We start from the raw sequence: 18,574 nt of genomic DNA, 5'->3' as shown, positions 1-18,574 counted from the left end.
GTTGCCAAAGTGGCCACAGGGTGAACTTCATTCCCTATAACTGAACAACATCAGATAGATTTGGTACATATTCATGGTTAAGAAAGATCTAATCAACAGTATCTTACCAAGGTATGTCCTGATTGTGCAACAGGCAATGCAAACTTAATTCCATTGGAGACCCAGGGATCTTTGCACTGGTAATGGAGGGTGCAGGAAGACATGTCCCCAGGCTTTTTTCCACTGTGTCACTCAAGTCATTCCCTCAGGGAGCAAAGTTTATTCTTACATTTTCCGAATGTTAATAACATTGCTCTTTCTGTTTTCCTTCAGACTCCTCCACCAGTTGCAGTGCCAGAATGTAGGGCAGGGACCCAGTGGGAGGAGGTGAGACTGCAGCTGAGGACATCTGAAAGCATATTGCTTTAACTCTTCTCATGCTGAATAAGATAAGTTATGATAACCTCAGTTTGACTCTAAATTATAATGGTAAAGGCTGCCTGTCTTCATAATGCAAGTTCTTTTCTCTTGGCTCCATCCTGAATATTTATTTCCAGTGAACGCTTTTTTTTTTTCCTTTTTTTTTTTTTTTTTTTTTCTCCCAGATATCCCTATATTCTAACGATTCCTTCCCAGGGAAAATAATACAAAATCTCCAGAAGAAACCCCCAAACACCCCATACTGGAATAGAATGCCAGACATAGCAAGATTTATTATTATTATTTTTTTCTGTGTTAGAGTTTTGGAGACCATCATTTTGTGTTATGTATTTGCTGTTAAAGAGTGTGGAGTACGGGTCAGGTACCACCCAGCCATGCCGGGCCCTTCTCTGGGCTCTGGCAATCAACTCCTATATTTGCTTTGAACAAGTTATTTGCACAGTCTCCCCCAGTTTCACCAGATGTGGAATTGCATTCATAGTGTGTGCTAACTTCTATCGGTCCTCCATGAAGGGGCTGAGATGTTTTGCTCACCCTCCTATGTGGAAAACTGTACGAGCAGGAGGATAAAGGGTTGGAAGGCTTTTCTGAAAGCATATAATCAATGTGGTTTAGATCTGAATCTGGGGAGAAACTTCTTTTGGCAGCAAATCTTCTACTTAATGTATAAATAGCTATTTAGATTGCAAAATACTCTTCATAAGTTATACCCCTGATTTGGCCTGAGTGAGAAATAAAACGTGGTCTTCTGAGTGGAAGAGAATAACATAAAATGTTCCCTTGATGGGGCTGACATGACCTTGGCCCCAGATGGAGTTTTCTGCTTTATGACCCACCAAACTAGCTTACCATGTGGTCAAAATTACACTAAAGATTTCTGCAGTCCTTGTGTGTACAGTAAGACGTTCTTCTTCCAAGGGAAGTAACTCATCCTTTGGAGGTGTTTGTATTACCATCACCATGGCAGCTAGAAAAGATGAAAGTGTGACACCCCCCAACTCCGTCCCTCACCCCACCTCAAAAAAACCTGTTAGCTGAGGTATGGATGGGCAGTCAGATTGTAAAATCATGCAAGGACTGTTAAAGAAAATGACTGTTCTGTGTTAAACAAACCTACCAGAACTCCTAGTGCTGTAGCCTAAAAATAGCAGCCCCAGCGTCACTAAGTGCAATTTTTATAACCCCCTGTTAAGGCAGATATCAGGAATAAGGGATCCTCCCTCTGCCTGAGATGAGGATTCACCATTCTGCTTTCAGGAGATCATGTCTTGCAGCACAGACTGCTTCCAAGCAAGGCCATTTGTAGGAAGCTGGTGGCCTCCTCTCTAGCTTTTGACATGGGTTTGATGAAACTTGGCTATGAACAGCTTTGACACTCATCCTGCCTGAGCTGGGCTGTAAAAACAAGACTTCAAACTGACCAAAAATCTGAGCCCATGGGAGATTTCAGACCTGGAGACAGCATTTTGGATCCTACTCCAGTAGACTTGGTTAAATTCTTTTTTTTCTAACTTGGTTTGGAAGAAACTCCTTGGTCTGCCAGGATTATCATGTCATCCCACATGGGCAGTATCTTTGCTGTGCTGCCTAAAGCGGGAGAGCAAACTCACGGAATTCCACAGAAATTGCTTTCAGTAGAAGGGATAAGTCTGTATTTTCCATGGATTAGGACAGAAGCCTGATTATTAGTTAGAAAAGCTACAAATTTCCCACACAAATATTCCATTAAGGCATGGTTTGTCCTTAGATTTGAGCTATGAGTCCCCGTCTAAAATTAAATTAACTCTGTCTCAAAGTGGTGCGTCCCCTCTTGTCCCCAGCTTCCACCATAACTGAGTCTGGCAGAAGCAGTAATGTAAAGACAGTTCTCAAATCCAGTTGCAAACCTCAGGACAGACAAATTTTACCTCTTTCACCATCACGTTTGAGGTAAGAGGATTTGCTTAAATCACTGTGAAATATTGCTTCATCTCATAAATGGAAAGCTGTGTAGAACAGGCTCCTGTATTATTAAGCAGAATAAATATGGCAAGACTCTTCCAGGTCTTCCTCTTTACTTACTTATCAGAGGCTAATAGACAGCTTTCTATTTCCCTTGGTGAATTTAGGGATTAAACAAATAAAGCTCAATACCACGGAGTCAGATGAGGACTCGCTTGTTAAACATTAACAAGCACCCAGCCTTTTCAAGTGTCTGCTCATCGATATCTCTGTGGCAGGCTTCAGGGCTTGCTTTTGCACGTTTTTAGCACACTACGTTGAGCAAACACGGCTGTAACTGATTACGAGGATAAGATTCCTCTGGCTTTGTGGGAGCCAACCTTTCTCTCTAGCAAAGGCAGACTGCTGGTTTCATGTCTCACCGTATCTTACAGACTTCCTGGTACTTTGTCTCCATGTGCTTATAGCCCCTGTTCACCTCAGCTGATCATTTGTGCTTTAAAACTCCAAAGTGAAATTTATCTCTCATTTTCTGTTTGCAGACGACAGTTCAGGACAGCTTTTTAATGAAAATGGAGCAAAGGCAGCAAGGAGCCCAGCTAAATCTGAGGTTCATTAGGGAACCCCGTAGAGGGGAAATAGAAGCCCAGCACTCCTGTGGCTGCAGCTGCCTCCAAATCACTAACATTTTCCCATCTGTGTGATGTAAGGAAAAGTGGAAGGAAGAACAGAAAGATCCAAGGAATAGACAAGGCATGGACAAGTGAAGATGGTCACTTGCTCACTCTACTCAATCTGGACAGTACAAGTCTGCTCCAGGGTGGTGGACACGTACATACACATGAATGTGATGGTATCATGAGGACCACTACTCCGTCCACTCTATTTTAAGGGAAGAGTAAATGCTCAAATATCTGCACCATTTTTGTAGACACAGCTTGTGACAGTACCCATTCTTAAAGACTTTTTGTCCACGATACTTATTCTTCACATACCTTGGTGTCCTTACGCTGTGTAGAAGCTTCTGTCTTCATACACAATCCATAAACAAGACACGGTAAAAAAGGAACAAATTATGTCAGAATAACTGAAAGCTTAATGGGAGCGCAAATGAGGCAAAAGTCGCTATATTTGCATTTATTTTCACTAGTTCTCAGATTTACAGGAGATCCAGCAATATGTAATTTGATAGTAAGCCCAGCTAGTTACAGTATCCAAGGAGAGTGAAAATCCCCTCAAATTGGATGAAACTTGATGCTGCCAGCATACTGCTGAATCCCCTCCAGTGCATTTCCAAATCACATTCCTCCTTTAGTCTGCTGAGTGCTGCCCAAAGAATCAACAGTAAATCAAGCAACCTGCAATACAGTACTTTTTTTATAATGCATCTAGAAATTTCATGGAACTATAGATTTCTTTTTATGAAATTTAATTTGAGTCACTTGGGGAAACATTTCCATATCGAAGGGAACTCCTGGCTTTCATTGTAGTTATCCTTTGCTTTTACTGAATTGCAAATGCTTTGATTTAAAGGGGCATGGCTGAGGTAAAGCCTGCCTGCTAACAAAAGCCGTAGGATCCATTTCCACTTGGCACGATAACATAGGGCAGCTGCTGAGCTGAGCAATCTCACGTCCGCCAGCCACTTGAGGATGGGCACGGTGAACACAGGCTTACAACTAGTGATGGCTTTTCCACCTCTTGGTTTGCTGTGTCATCAGGAGGGCAAGGCAAGAGACTGGACATCATTTCCAGAGTCAGGGACAGAGCTACTGCCAACACCCCTTGTGCACATATATCCAGTGCCAGCTCCAATTTCTGCATTCCCATCTTGGGGTTTCTGTGAACAGGGCTTTTCAAAAGCTTGTGGGTCTGAGTGAAATAATTGGTGGCCAGTTTAAACTGGGCCACACCTTCAAGACAACAAAACTCACTGGAAATGACATTAAAAAAATAAGACTGTTCTGTATGCTTCTCAGATGCCTTGGGCAATTTTGTGAAAAGCTCTGCTCCCATGGCGTTCTGTAACACAATCTGAGGTGCAAATGGGTCACATTTTGCTCTTGGTAAAACAGAGGGAAGAGGCTAGTGCAGCAGCTCATGGCTCATAAACTAATACTAAATGGTCTGTGAAAGGTAGTTAGGAAATGCAGCTGCACTACCAGCAGCCTTCAGATCAGTATGCATAGATGCAACAGAGAACGTTAAGAGGGCAAAAAATAAGAAATGGCTGAAAATATCCAGGTTAGAGAATTAAAAGGGAGTACAAAGGAACAAACCAGACTGAGGCTTTTAATTAAGAGCCACCAAAAGAAAATCAGAAAAAAAACCCCACCCACTCAGTAGTTAGGCCTGGATATCAATGTAGTCTTCAAAAAAAAAAAAAAAAGAAAAAAGAAAAGAAAGATAGCATTAGCTTAAATTATATATACATAGGTTGTGGTTAAAAGTAACAGAGAAAAGGCATCGCTGTTTGTAAATGCAAAGCAAATAGAATAAAGAAGAGACAGTTGTTAGAAAGCATTTGTGTCTTATTTGAGCAAACAAGTCCACATTTTGCTGTGTCTGTTTTCATGGTGATTGGTCCTGTCCCTGTGCATGGATGTGTATCATATCTCACAGCTGATCTTGTCTCCTCCACAAGTAGGACGAGTTCACAGAGCCACCCTTTCCAGTGACGGCACCTGAGTACTATTATGCCATGCGGAAATTGAGGGACCTGCGGAGAACACACTGCCATGGGCTGGTTTCCCAGCCCCAAGAGGTTGGCATTGAAGCTGCAGACATGACTAAAGCAGAGCCCACAGGAGTATGGGGCAAAGATGAGGCAGATCATGGGAGAGCTGTGACAGGGGCTGAACAGGAGAACTGTTTTTCTTCCATTGCACAGAGACCAAACCCACCACACTCAGTTGTTCACTGGTGCATCAGGAGAGCAGGAAAATCAATGCAATCCAGACAGGTTCTTAAAGGAGAAACCACTCTGAATGCCCTGCATCACTCTTTTCTACCTCGAGCTCTAAGAAAGAGGGCATCAAATGGAAATATGTTCAAAAGAGAAAGGCTAAAGTAATACAGACATCTCCTTCAGTGGGTTTAGCTGGCATTGCAACAATGTCATGAGCAAGAAAAGAGTTGCCTCTGGCCTTTTCTCTCCCTCTTATCACTTACAGTCATCCACTCAATTAAGTTCCCAGTGCCATGCTTTCTAGTTTCCCATCATCTTCCCACACTCCCAGCATCTTTAATGTCACCCATTTATTTTCATGCTTTCTAGTGGTTTGGTACAACTGCCTACTTGGATGGCCTTATCCCGAGAAACAGGTAAGATGCCCTCATGACCATCCTAGAAACAGTTTGTCTGTCATCGATGATAAATGTCCCACCGCCCAGGAACACCGAGCCCAGAAAACATCTTGAGATCCCTTCCAGTGCTGCATATCCCGGTTTTCATGAAATAATGGCATGTGTCCACAGACCTGAAAGTATGTCCAACTACCTATATGGGTTTTTTATTTCCAAGAAAGGCCTGAATATTTTTATTCTACGCACTGTTTGCATTTCCAATAGTTTATTATTGCTTTTAAAGAATCTAGTTAAAAAGGAGAAATATGGTTCCTATGAAGCAGATACGGAATTGCCAGTACAACCTCAGTTTGGCATAGTTTTGGAAATCTGGAATTATTTGCTAAGTAAAAGGGTTTTGCTGTTATATGATACATTAAATATTCCCCTAAGAAATCCTTTAATCAAGGAAATGTTTTGTTTCAGGGTGGAATTGGACTGTGGGCTAAATCATCATTCATGTTAACTAGAGTTTAAAGTGTCAGAGGTCTGAAACACATAGGGCATCATTTACAACTGGTAAAGATAGCATATAGCTTGCTCTAGGTCATAAATTATCTGTCTGCCCACCTACCATCTGCACATTTATTGCTTGCATGCAATTTAAATGTTTTTTTTTCTTTTTTAAAGTATTTCAGCTTAAATAAAATTAGCAATGGGCAAGAAGAGATGAATTTGAATTGGCTGTTCAATTCCAAACCTTAACAAGAATTTAAAAGGGCTTTGAAATGACTTGATACAGCCTTGTTTCTCAGTCTCATACAGAATGCTGTGTTTTCTCACTGGGGCGGGAACCACAGGTCATCCTCAAATGACGGAAACCACTTAGCTAATTTGGTGCCTTTCTGACAGTACTTACACCATCAGCAGAGCAGGTGATTGAGAACTGCCTCAGTGCTGAACACGTTAATTAATGCAACCGTAGGCTCCTGGGCCCTGACAAAGGAGATGGTTCCTTCTGCAAGTCACTGCTGAAGTCCCTGGGAAGCCGGAGGTATAAGGAGGTCAGGATCAAACCCTGAACTCCACAGCAGTTTATCTCACAGGAAACCTGCTTCTAAGCTGTAGGAGACCAAGCCTGAGGCTATTTGTTTCCAGTGCTTTCCCTTCCCCAGAGTAAGTGGTTTCTGCATGTTTGTTTCTGACTGTTTTGGAAGCACAGTGATACCAAGTGCAGCAGTTCCCTCAGCCACTTTTAACTGTTTTGTAGCATGAGTGCTACAGCTCACAGTGCCCTCTCAGGTTTTTGTATTGCAGTAAAATCCACACGTAGGTGACTCCAGAGAAGTCCTGCGTGTCCTCCCAGTGTGCAGCAATGTCATGGCTGCAATGGAGGCAGCTCTCCCAGTGCTCAAAGACCTGACCAGAACAAGGTGCCAGGCAACATTTCTCTCAGGCTGACACTACTGCCTTCCCCCAAACCAGTTTTTAGGCAGCTGTACCTCTGCCTGTGCTTTCTGTGTGCAAAAACCTGCACGCACATTTTAGGTTAAACCCATAGCTGGATTGCAGATGATTCGTGAGGTGGCTGCTTCACTGTGGCAAGGCTGGTCAGTGGCTCAGGGCTTCCCCTCACAGCATGTGAATCATCCTCTCACAGCAGGATCCCAGTTGGAAGGGATCTCAGGAAATCCTCAAAGCACGGTCAGCACAGAGTTTAGACCAGAAACGACACGATACGATTCTTCTGCCAGTCATGGCGGGAGCAAATCCCTCTTGGTGCCTCCTGCCAAGGAGGTGTGTGGGTGCCTGTGAGAAAGAAGAGGAGGGAAGGAGATATGGTCTGTTTTAGGAACCGAGATAAGAAACTCTACCGGCAGTTGAGCCCAAAAGGCTGTAGGGAAGGAGGGAAGGGAACAGAGAAATTCATCTTGGGCGTTTGAGATAAGAGTCATGGTTTCAGAAAACATTTTTTTTTTTTTAATTTATTCTTCAGAACCTTGAGGACTAGGAGCAAATTATGATACATGGCCTAACTCCTCTGATCTTTTATGTCATACAGGCATTTGCACTTAGGGCAAGTGACTGAAGAAAAGCTATGCTGCTGCTTGTGCTGCCTCTGCCCAGGATAGGGACAAATGGAAATCACACCAGGTACAAGAAAAAGGAGGAGTCAGCTCACGCTTTATCAATTCTACATAATGCAAACTGGTCTTGAGGGAAAACTCTCCCTGTCATGAGACAGATTAAACCTGTCTAAGGATAAAATGTATCTTTAGCCACTATCCAAAAAAGAATGCATCTTTTTCATGGACACCTTTCTTCAATCAGAAATTGCTGACTGTTTGGTTCAACCTCCACTGACATTAGTTTCTTACTCTACTCAGGCCTGATCTGCCAGGATGCCATCTTCATGTTCTCAGGATAATCACAAATTACAAAGATATTTGTTTTAGATGTCCTCAGCACTCACAGAAATACAACTTGCCACTTGTACCTGTCCAGATCCAGTTTAGGGACATCACTAAAATAATTGCACCCCCCTTTAAGATACTCTTTCATGCAACAGTATGAGCATATAATATCTTCAAGGTTTGGTTTCCAATGCAGTTATCATAATGATTTGTGATTAGTAGTGCCCCAGTTTGATGTCCCTGTGCTTTTTTGAGTCAGACAGTAAAGATGAGGAACTGACACCAGAGGTTCACCTCATCGCCTTACTAACTCCCATTTAGTCCCATTTCAGTGGGAGTTGTGTGTGTCTAAGGACTTTGTCCAAGGACATTCAAGGTCAGGTCTTCAAAGCTCTCTGACACATGCAGAGCTCCTTGGGATGCTCAAATGTTTCTACACTGGTGAAGAACCTCTGAGAGATGCAAAGTGGGATGGGGCTTGGGTATCTCTAGGAATCCCCTCTGCCTCCTGCATCCCTATAAAGTCTGCTGTAGGGCAGACTGGAAGCAGCAAAGTTCCTTGAACTACACCCACTCCCATCAATTCTATAACAAGAAGTCCCTTTTTCCTTCCTGTTGTTTACAACCCCATGTGGTTGGTTGTGGTAATTCTCCCCTTTGGTTAGGTGGGTGACTGGCAGTACATGCAAAAGATGATACTTATTCAAAATGCAGAAACTTTTGTTTCAGAGGAAGAAAAATCCACTGTTGATGTCACAAACTTTACCCCAGCAAAGTGAGTTGCTGGTAATTTTTGTCCATCTTCATAATTGTAGGCATTGTGCCACCAGCAAAGAACTATCTGTTCTGCACAATTAAGTTCTTTACTTTATAGAGACTGACAAGGAGCTTTGTGAACTGCCAGAATAATAACTCCTGGGAGAATCAAAACAGGGACATGGAAACACTTGTACAGCTTTTGAGAAGCCTCTTGCTGTGAGTTACTTTTGGGTGGATGAATGAGTAGATAAATCAATAGACACATAAACAACAACAGACAGAGAAGATACACAGTTCGCTGAAGTTTATAGTTCTTTGGAAAGGTAAATCTTGCATAGCAGCTCTGGGTTTGCACACAGCAGCATACTGCATTGTTATTTCCTACACCTTGTGGCAGGCATATCAATCCTGAAAACAGCAGAGCCTGATAGCATGCAATGGAGCCACAAACTCAGAGTTTGCTGTACTACCAGCACAGGAGCTTCCACAGACCTGTAAAGGTCTAACTGCAAGGCAACAGCCTCCCAAGGGATGGCAAGTTTTGCAAAAGGCGAAATCAGATCCTGTGATCCTCCTATCGTTGTATCATGCTGTAATTTCTAATGTTCGTTCTACCTGAAACATGTTTGCCAAATAGATAAAAGTTATTCACATCGGTTTACATAAAATAGACCAGCTACAAAGGATCCAGTAATGCTACAAGGTCACTCAGAAAGCTTTTTACTTAGCCAGAAAGAAAACCTTGATTTCTTGGTCTGCATTTACATTGACCAGTAGGGTGGTGTGTGGTATAATCTGGGATCGTATTCCACTGAAAGTGCAGATGAGACACTTTTGCAGAATACGCCAGGGGTTCTGTTCAGCTCCCATGCCCTCTGGGGACACCAGACCCTGGAGGGGGCAGGTGGCACATGCCTGTGTCTCATTTCAGCACGGCGTGGGAGCACACACCTCAGAAATGCTCCTGGGTATCACCAGCGCAGGCATAGTTTAAAATCCTTTCCAACATGGTTCTTCCTCTTGTTTCTGTCATAAGCAACATCCCAAAGAGGACAGGAGTACATTTTTTTTCTGGTTCGATTTTCTATTAAACAAAAGAAACGCTGTGGTGCTTGTCCTATTCCTACAGCTACAGATCCATGGGTTAATATATAACCAGTATATTCCTGAAGCATTTAAGTTGCTATTTCCCCTCACTTTGCCAAGGTAATGAGGTGTTTGATGAAGGGAGTTCAGCTGCAGACCTGCAAATGTACATTCTGTAGGCTAGAGAGAAACCACAACAGGCTCTTACGTTTAATATTCTGATAAATTGGGCACTTCTGCACCTTACATCAGGCAGTGACACAATGCAGCCTTGTTAATCCAAATAGAAACTGCTCCTTCAGTAATGGAGTCTAGGTCTGTTTCAGCAAAATTAGATTTGCATCACTAATTCAAAACACCATAAAAATCCAAAGGATGCTCTGGAAGTAGAGGTTATCCGCTCATCTGTTCAGATAAGTGAAGCATAAAGCCCCAACCATGTGAGGAGGTAATGGAACAAGTTGATGTCAACATACAACATTGGTTAGTTAGATTAAAAGAGCATATCTGGTGATGATTGTCTTCTGAGAAACACATCAAGAAGTGTATTAAAACAGCTCAGAATCACTGATGGGTTTTGTTATCTACTGCCCAGTTTCATATTGCTGATAACTCCAAGGCCATCCTTCTTTTTCAAGACTTTGAACAATGTAATTAAGGTTTCTTGGAAATAAATCAATACATGATACCACCTCTGAATAACGTGCTCGCCAGGCAATCTGCCTTCCTTATTGAGATACGGCTGGGAGTCACTGGTGTCAGAGTTTAAGATCTCACCTTTTTGCTTGTGTGTTTATTTTGTCAGGGAGGTTTTCTGGGGGCAGTTAAAGCCTCAGCCCTTTCTTTCCCAAGCTACAGCTGCTACGCTGCAGCACACAGGCACTCTACGCCAGAGGACAATCGTGATCGACTCTGGTTTCATTAACCCTCTCTGCGAATCCGTGTTGAAGGCGGATGGTGGCTGATTGACTGCAGTTTTCAGCTGTCATCTGCAAGAACAGTTCATCACGCTTTGCCTTTCATTCATCCTCTGCTCCTCGGTACTATACACAGAAAATGAGAAAGCAATAGACTCTAAACAGCATTACTCAGTGGGGAGGAGAAAGGTGCTCTGTGGGGTACTGTCCTAAAACAACTGTGCCTCTGCTTTTAGCTGCCCCTGGTAGCACCACTCTTTCAGGCACCAGGATAGGAAGTCATTTTAGTAAAAAAAATTATTTACCTTTTTTAAACATGATTAATTCAGAACCTGGCAAAGCTTAGGTAAATTCTCTGGAGGCTTGAAACTGTTTAGTCTGAATTTTAAGGGAAACGAAATTGCACTTTTGAGTGGTTAGGTCATAGGTAAGCCCTAAGACTCTTTTGTTTTGAAATGAAGCTGAAATAGGAGGATTTACTAAAGCCTCTGAAGTTTGGAGGTTGTGTTAAAAAACAAAGAAATAAACAAAAACCAACCAAACAAAACAACTGCCGAGGCCTTGATACAGAGCTAATTCATCTCTCTATGATGTCTGACCTTTTCCTCTGCAGTGAGGGACAGAAAGGACCAAAAACGTGTTTTCCCTTTGAAGTTTCCTTGGGAAGAGCCCCCAGTAAAGACCATCCACCAGAGAGAGGTGGTGTCATTGTGCCACATGTGCAGGCACAGCCCAGCTCCAAGCCAGCTTCATCCAATGCAGGCACTGGGACACAACAGAGGAAAACCAGGGTAAGCAAGACTGCACGGTAATCGCTGATAGACAAAGGTTATCTGTAATCTCTTTTGGTCACATCCACCAGAGTGCTGCAGAGAATCAGATTCCTGTCCTTTGTGCAACCATCTAACAGGGCTAAAGCATCTAAATATTTAGGATTAATCAGTCTGTCTTCTCATATGGATGGTCCTAAGATGCTCTCCAAAGAAGCAAGTGTTAAGGAATTTTGGTGCAATTTATTGGGTGGAGATGCACTAGGTTCCTAATGCTGTCTCTGTCCATACCCTTGGATTAACCTTATCTCTGACATCCAGATAAGTTGCTTGAATTTGGTGTGACATTTAAGAGCACAGTGGCTTACACTCTCTACAATGGCTGTGGTGAGAGAGACACCTCCAGATGACATTCTCCTTTGTCATCTCCCACCACTGACCATGGCAAGGGCTGCATGCCACTTCACCCTCCCACTGCAGAGTAAGGCTTGGATGGAGAAATATGCACCTGCATCTCTCCTTGTCCTCATCTTTTTCATGAAAAGAGATGCAGCACATATGTACTGCAGTAGATAGAAGTACCTAAAGTAGACAGAAGAGCCTAAGTCAGGTTTCAAATCCCTGACTGTGAAAGATGCTATGTGCTCTTGCTGCAATAGCACCTAACAGAGAATGTAAGAGACCAACACAGAGGTCTCTCACCCGCCTGAGAAATGCATCTCCCTTCCTGTGGCAAAGGATATTTGAAGAGCTGGTGAGCATGAACTGGAATTTTCTGTCGAAATACAGCATGAAAGCCTTTCTTTAAGAAGCTAAATGGATAAAAACAGTGCATGAAATTGAAGTTGATAATTAGCAAGTCAGTCCCAGTGAGGAGATCACAACTGCTTTGACCTTAGGGCTTTGTGCAAGGGCTGAGAGGAGAAGCACATCTCTGCAGCTCTGCAGCACAGCAGAGCCCACAAGGTTTTACCTGAGGAAATGGCAATGCAGTGAGTTAAGCCTCAGAAAATAAATAAAATAAAATATAATAAATTGCAGATCAAAGGTAATGTAAAGAAGAGATTGGTCCTAATCTGCCTGCCAGAAAATTAACCTGAAGAGCTAATTCTTCCAGAGCTGCTCACAGTCTTGTCAGCAGTCCCAGTGTGCCACCCATCTGTCTGTAATAGATGGGGTGTGGTTTTCCAAGTCCTTCTTGGTTGGAAAGATAGTACGGACCTTCCTTTCACTTCCTAAATTTCACAGCCACACAATCACAGACACTTTTCAGGCCACTACTGGTATTTAATACTTCTCTTAGTAGTTATTGCTTCCCCCTGCATGTCACTGCAATGCTGTGGCCCTGGCCCACAGCCACTGCAGACAGTGGATAGCCTTCCAGGGGACTTTTGCTCTGTCTTCTGGTGAGGGACAGGAACCCTGTATGAAGAAAGATCTTTGCAGCACAATTAAAAGATTCACAGGGTTTAGGATCCAGAACAGCTATCAGACCCCATAGTCTGTCCACCTCTGCACTGCATACACCAGATCACCCATTTACTCTGGTTCCGGGGGCAGGGACCTGCACTTCTCTCAGCACTTCTCTCCAACCTTATGTCACAGCTAGATAGAAGCACCTTTCACTATCTGGGCATTTTCCCTCCATGCAATTGCACACTCTAATACACTAATTTCCTGGTCCTTTCTTTGCTAAACTAACTAAATGTGAGCTCTTACAGACTTTCATTTGCAAGCCATTTTCTCCAGCCCTTGAGTCACCTTTTATTGCTTTATCATCTCCTCCCTTATGACATCTACTCTGAAATCGTGACTACCGGCACTAGATATGCTTTCACAGTGGGAAATCATGTCCCTTACTCATCACCCACCATAGAAGCTAGAATTATGTTTTATGTTTTTAGCTCTCCTTACCACGTACTGGGCAATTGGAGCTCATCAAAGCTTCCAAGAGACAGTCCTCCACCTCTTAGCTGGGGCCTGTGTTCCTTGTGGCTAGACTTCGACAAGTTTTGCTCTTGACTTCTATTCTAATGATTTTTGTTTTGGGAAGCCTGGTGTACTAGGAAACCAGATCTGTGTAGATAAACCTTCTGTGATTCACCTTTACACCAAACTTTGTGCTTGCCGTTAATTTCATCTACAGTGATTTCATAGCTATTTCTGGCCTGATCTCAGAAGTCTTTCTTCAGGGTGTAAAGCCTGAAAACATCCTTCATCTCTTTCTTCTATCAGGTTATTTGGGAACCACTAACACAACTTACATTCACACACTAAACTGGTAGCAAAGACTTTAGGAAGGTTTTGTGATGATATATCATTAGGTCAAACAGACAAGGTGGATATTTCTTTCCTGCAGGGTATGATGGGTGAGCAAGAGAAAAAGAGAAGGGCAACAGCCTGAAGAGACAGCCAAGCCCAGAGCTGCTAGCGTGCCTCAGTTGTACTGTAATCTGCACTCCCACCCTTGTACTGCAATGAATAAGGGAGGCAGGGACACTTAAAATAACTTTCACTGCAGTCACGGTTAAGATACGTACTTGTAGAATCACTCCAAAGCTATGATTTACTGTTACACAGTCAGGTCACACTTGGTAAGCAGGATATAAAATTATGCACAATTCAAAGGTGGGGCAAAGGTGACGAGCTCTCACAAGGTGGTGCTGGTAGGGAACGTGTGTGCAAAGGGGTGAATTTGAGTCATGTGAAGAAAACTGAGGTTAGTGACACCACCTTTGATTGAATAAACAAGTCTAATGTGCTCTAAGGCAGCCTGGTCATACTACACTCTAAAATTTCACTGATATCCTTTATAATGTCATACTTTTTTTTTTTTTTTTTGGACATACCTTTCCAATATCTTTAAGATCACTTTTGCCTTTTTTATGGCTTCAGTTCAGCGGCTTCTAGTCACCTGGCCTTTTTCACAGCCATTCACTTCAGAAAAGCTCTAAGCTGATGGCTGAAACCCTTGTTATTAGATCCTAAGTATTCTTGAATTACATTCCATTTCATTAAGATATTCTGAGTCCTCTCTGTATTGGCAAAATTATTTAAATCACCAGCCAAATCAGAGAGAGTTTCTTCCTTATAATGCCTCTATTTTCAATATTAGCTCCATTTTCATCTTATCTTTAGCCAGTTCTGTATAACTTTTCTTCTGCTAATCCCCTTCTCCAGCTCAACTAATAATCGCCCATGCAGCCCTCTCTCAAATACTCCACTAAGTTTAGATAGGTATAATTTACTTAATTTCCTTTGTCTCAGATAATGAATTATCCTATGAAGTAAAGGTCAGTTTAGTCTGGTAAGATGCATTTCTATCATTTACATGTTATCCACGTCCTTTTATTGCATTCTAAGACCTGAGGTGTATCAAGATCAAATTAACAAGCCTATGGCTTCCCATATCACGTTTTTCACATTTCTAAAACATAGGTATTACCTTTGCTATTCACCATTTCTGTAACATCATCTCTAACTCAAGAATTTTATTGAAAAACTTTACTACCAATTCTGGTGTTATTTGTGAGTTCTTTTAAAGTCCTGTGTTATCTGTTCATCATTTCATAAGCACCTGAGCTCCATGTAGACGCTCATTGTCATTAACCATTGCCTTTCTCCCTAAGTTCTTGAAAACAGAGGCAACATATTCACTTAGGTTTTGGAAAGAAAGTTATTTTAATATCTCTAATGTCCACCCCAGAATGCTCAACTTCAACATACCCAGTGAACCTTTCATCCTTTTCTAACAATCTTTGAAGCTTGTAGTTCACCTGGAGCTTAGCAAAATCTCATTTTTACTTCTACATCTTTTAAGAGAGTTTCCTTGTTTCCATTTTTCCATTTTTCTTTCTTTGTTCCCTGCTTCTTCTTAGGATTTTTTACCTCTGCATTATTCATACTTTTATGTTTGTAGTCCCATTCTACTTGTTTTTCTCTCTTCTTTCTTGAAATAGAAGTCTAAGATACTTTCCATAGCTTTGGTTAAAATTCACCCCCAAACACTTTCAAATCCTGAGATCAGCTGTCTTTGCTAATTATTTCCTACAATTCGTCAAAGTTTCCTCTTTTGATTTTTTTTTTTTGAAATCTTACTTATTAGCTTACCTTTGCCTACTCTGCCTTTTAATTGAAATGTATCTGACTTGTAATCCATCACTCAGATATTTGCCATGACCAGCTGTTTTATAATAACCCAAGACCCTGTACAACAGCTCCATTCCTGCTTTCTTCTCTGTCTTCCTCCTCTTCTCTTTTACTCCCCCATAGAAATACCATCTCACTGGAGGCATCTGATTTCAGCAGCAGAGATTCCCTACCCACTTAATGGGTGCTCTGAACCACCCCCTCAAAATCCTTTGTCCTAAGCTAAGCACGTATACTGATACTCAGCTCCAGGAACAGGTTATTTAGGTGCCTATAATATGCACACATACATAGGAGCTGAGTGCTAGAGCTCCTGCTGTCATCAGTGTAACAGTTCCTCTTGCTCATTAAAACAGTTGGTGGAGCCTGTGGAGCTGTTTGGACGCCAGGTGTAGGTGCCTTGTGTAAATCACCTGAACGTTTCTGAGCTCTGAATTAAGAATCTTGAGTTCAGAAGATGTTATAATTCCTCACTGGATAGAAACAAGTCAAATAGAAAGTTTGCTAAATCATGTAGAGCAGGGATTTCAAGTACAAAGGATAATAATTTCCAGCAAAAATACACATATATTTACTTGCCAAGCAATCTGGTTTCATAGAATCATTGAATCACTGAAGGTTCGTATTGGAAGGTATCTTTAAAGGTCATCTAGCCTACCCATCTGCCACGGACAGGGACATCTCTCACTAGATCATGAACAAAATATCACCTGGTTCTTTGCCTCCCCTGTCCTGAGTCTAAGGCAAGAGGTTTATCAGGAGGGGAGTTCTGGGTGAACCCATTAGCAGAGTATCAGCAGCACGTTACTAGCTAGGAATGAAAAATTGACTGAAAATCACAACAGTATAAAAGGATGTGCTGGCCTGTATGGGATCAGCTGTGTGTTGACATTTTAGAAGACATATGGAAAGATCATCTGAGACCTAATGATGCACTTTCATGCAAGCCCTAGGCGTGTTGGCCTCACTCCATGGTAGGACATTTTGTGCTGCATTCAAGTAATACTACAGCATGTAGCTGATCTTACGTTGACTCCAGCCAGCTCTGATATGATGTTCTCAGTCTACACAAGGGCAAGAGGTCCCTTCACATAGCCTAACACAGAAAAAGCATAGGGTTAAGGCAGGTGACTTTTTTCCCCACTCCCTCACAAACTTTCGTCATTGAATTTAGCCAAAGATTGATTCTGTTTGATAAAGCTGACAAGCGAGATGAGTGTTAAAAAAGTTTTCTCTTGTGGTAGAGATTGTACAAAATTAGAGGTTAGGCCAATTCATGAGGCTGAGCATCCTTCTTGCCTGGAGATTTAGGGCTGTCATAGTTCAGCCAAGGTAGAAAAGAGCTCAAACATCCTCAACGGCCCTAAAGTGGAATTCCTCTGGTCTGCACAGAAAGAGGGAAAAGGAGGCTGAAGAACAGGTGGCTCAAAACAGCTTGTTCCCTGAAACAGATCTAGGTTGTGCCTAGAAAGTGGTCTTTTCTGCTTAAGAAACTTTCTTTCACTCACCTTCAGCTTTTGTTGTTGTTGTTGTTGTTTTTTTCTGGTAAGAAGAGCTTTAAACTAAGAAATGATGGAGCAAGTCTGGAAGTGTTTTTCCTATATGCAATTATGAGCAGACTGCAAGAAGAAAGCAAGGCAAAGGAAGATGCATCAATGGAAAAAAACAATGTCAGTGGTAGGAAGAATACCCAGCCAAGAGATGAAGAGTACAAGTATTTATGACAACGGTGGGTAAGGCACTTAGTGAAATGAATCTGCTGAATCCTGCTAGGGAGCTGGGCGTGGTGATGAGACATTCTTTTGTAAGAAGGGACTAGGAGACCTTGGCTTGTTCAATAACAAGTCTTGAAAGGTTACATATCTGATGTATATGCATTTCAAGCCAGGGGGGGGGGGGGGGGGGGGGTGGCAAAAATGGTGGGGGGGAAAGGGGGAGGAGGGAGGGAGGAAAGGAAGAACTACAATAGAGAATCCTGGCATAATAACAAGTAGGTCAATAAAATGCAGGCTGGAAATTAAAGAGACGTCCTTGCTTATTAAAGCTGTGAGGTCTCCAGATGAGAATGGTAAACTCCAGAAAAGCCTATTGACTCTGCAAAACAGAACCTGACCAGCTTAGGAAAGGTAATGTAGGATGTGATGACTCATCTTTGACAACTATTAATTTATACTAGGGTGCATTTTAAGCCCTCTCACCTGTCCCTACGTGGGCAGCATGGAGGTGGAATGAAACTTTTTTCTCATGCTTGCTTTGTACAGGAATGCAGCACAGAGTCTGGCCAGGATGGCAACTAGCAGTGCTGCTGGCACCTTCCCTCTCACTGACAGAGCAAAAAAAAATCATGAACAGCATCACTGACAACACATCAGGCCATGGACCAATGTTTATTTGCTTTTTCCATTTGCAGTACTCAATAAGGAATGTTAATGGAAAGTTGTTTAAGCTCAACAGGCAAAAGCTAAACTCATGAATAAGAGGTCTTGGAACATTTTTATTTGAAATTTCCTTCTTGTTCCTCTCACCCCCTCCACCCCTCCCCTTCTTTCCTATTAAACTGAAGTCAATTTCCCTAATAAAGTTCAAGGCTTTTAAATCCAGACTAATGTTCATGATTGCTATCTTTCCCTGAATAAACAAAATATTTTATACCTCCTGCTGGAGGTACAGACTTCTCTTATTTGCAGGGGAGAGTAGTAGCAACATTTTAAACACTGCTTCATGCACAAAGGCAGATGAAAGTTGAAAACTGTGAGAACTGGGCTGCTCGATCCTCATTCTTTACCAGGAACCAGGGTGATAATGAAACCTGACATATCGTGCTGCCGTCCTT

General features: G+C 42.2%; 2 long non-coding RNA genes across 3 annotated transcripts in view; both read left to right on the top strand.

Moving 5' to 3' along the window:
- The window catches only part of LOC106035109 (uncharacterized), a 29,772-nt gene extending 24,486 nt beyond the window's left edge, over positions 1-5,286 (top strand). The window contains exons 3-6 of one of the 2 annotated variants that reach the window (XR_010827784.1): positions 313-366; positions 2,241-2,349; positions 2,904-3,214; positions 5,009-5,286. This is a non-coding gene — a long non-coding RNA (uncharacterized lncRNA). Of the gene's footprint in view, positions 1-312; positions 367-2,240; positions 2,350-2,903; positions 4,570-5,008 lie in introns of those variants that run through there. The other variant, XR_007157879.2, reaches the window with a different exon arrangement.
- Positions 5,287-10,607: 5,321 nt separating this feature from the next.
- On the top strand, positions 10,608-18,365 carry LOC125179875 (uncharacterized). Its single transcript, XR_007157881.2, has 3 exons — positions 10,608-11,613; positions 17,292-17,470; positions 18,003-18,365. It is a non-coding gene; the product is annotated as an uncharacterized lncRNA (long non-coding RNA).
- The last annotated feature ends 209 nt before the right edge of the window (positions 18,366-18,574 follow it).

The sequence above is a fragment of the Anser cygnoides genome, chromosome 1 (genome assembly GCF_040182565.1).
Source record: "Anser cygnoides isolate HZ-2024a breed goose chromosome 1, Taihu_goose_T2T_genome, whole genome shotgun sequence".
Classification (NCBI taxonomy): domain Eukaryota; kingdom Metazoa; phylum Chordata; class Aves; order Anseriformes; family Anatidae; genus Anser; species Anser cygnoides.
The sequence above is the reverse complement of the archived record's forward strand: the minus strand, read 5'-3'. Positions and strand labels throughout refer to the sequence as shown.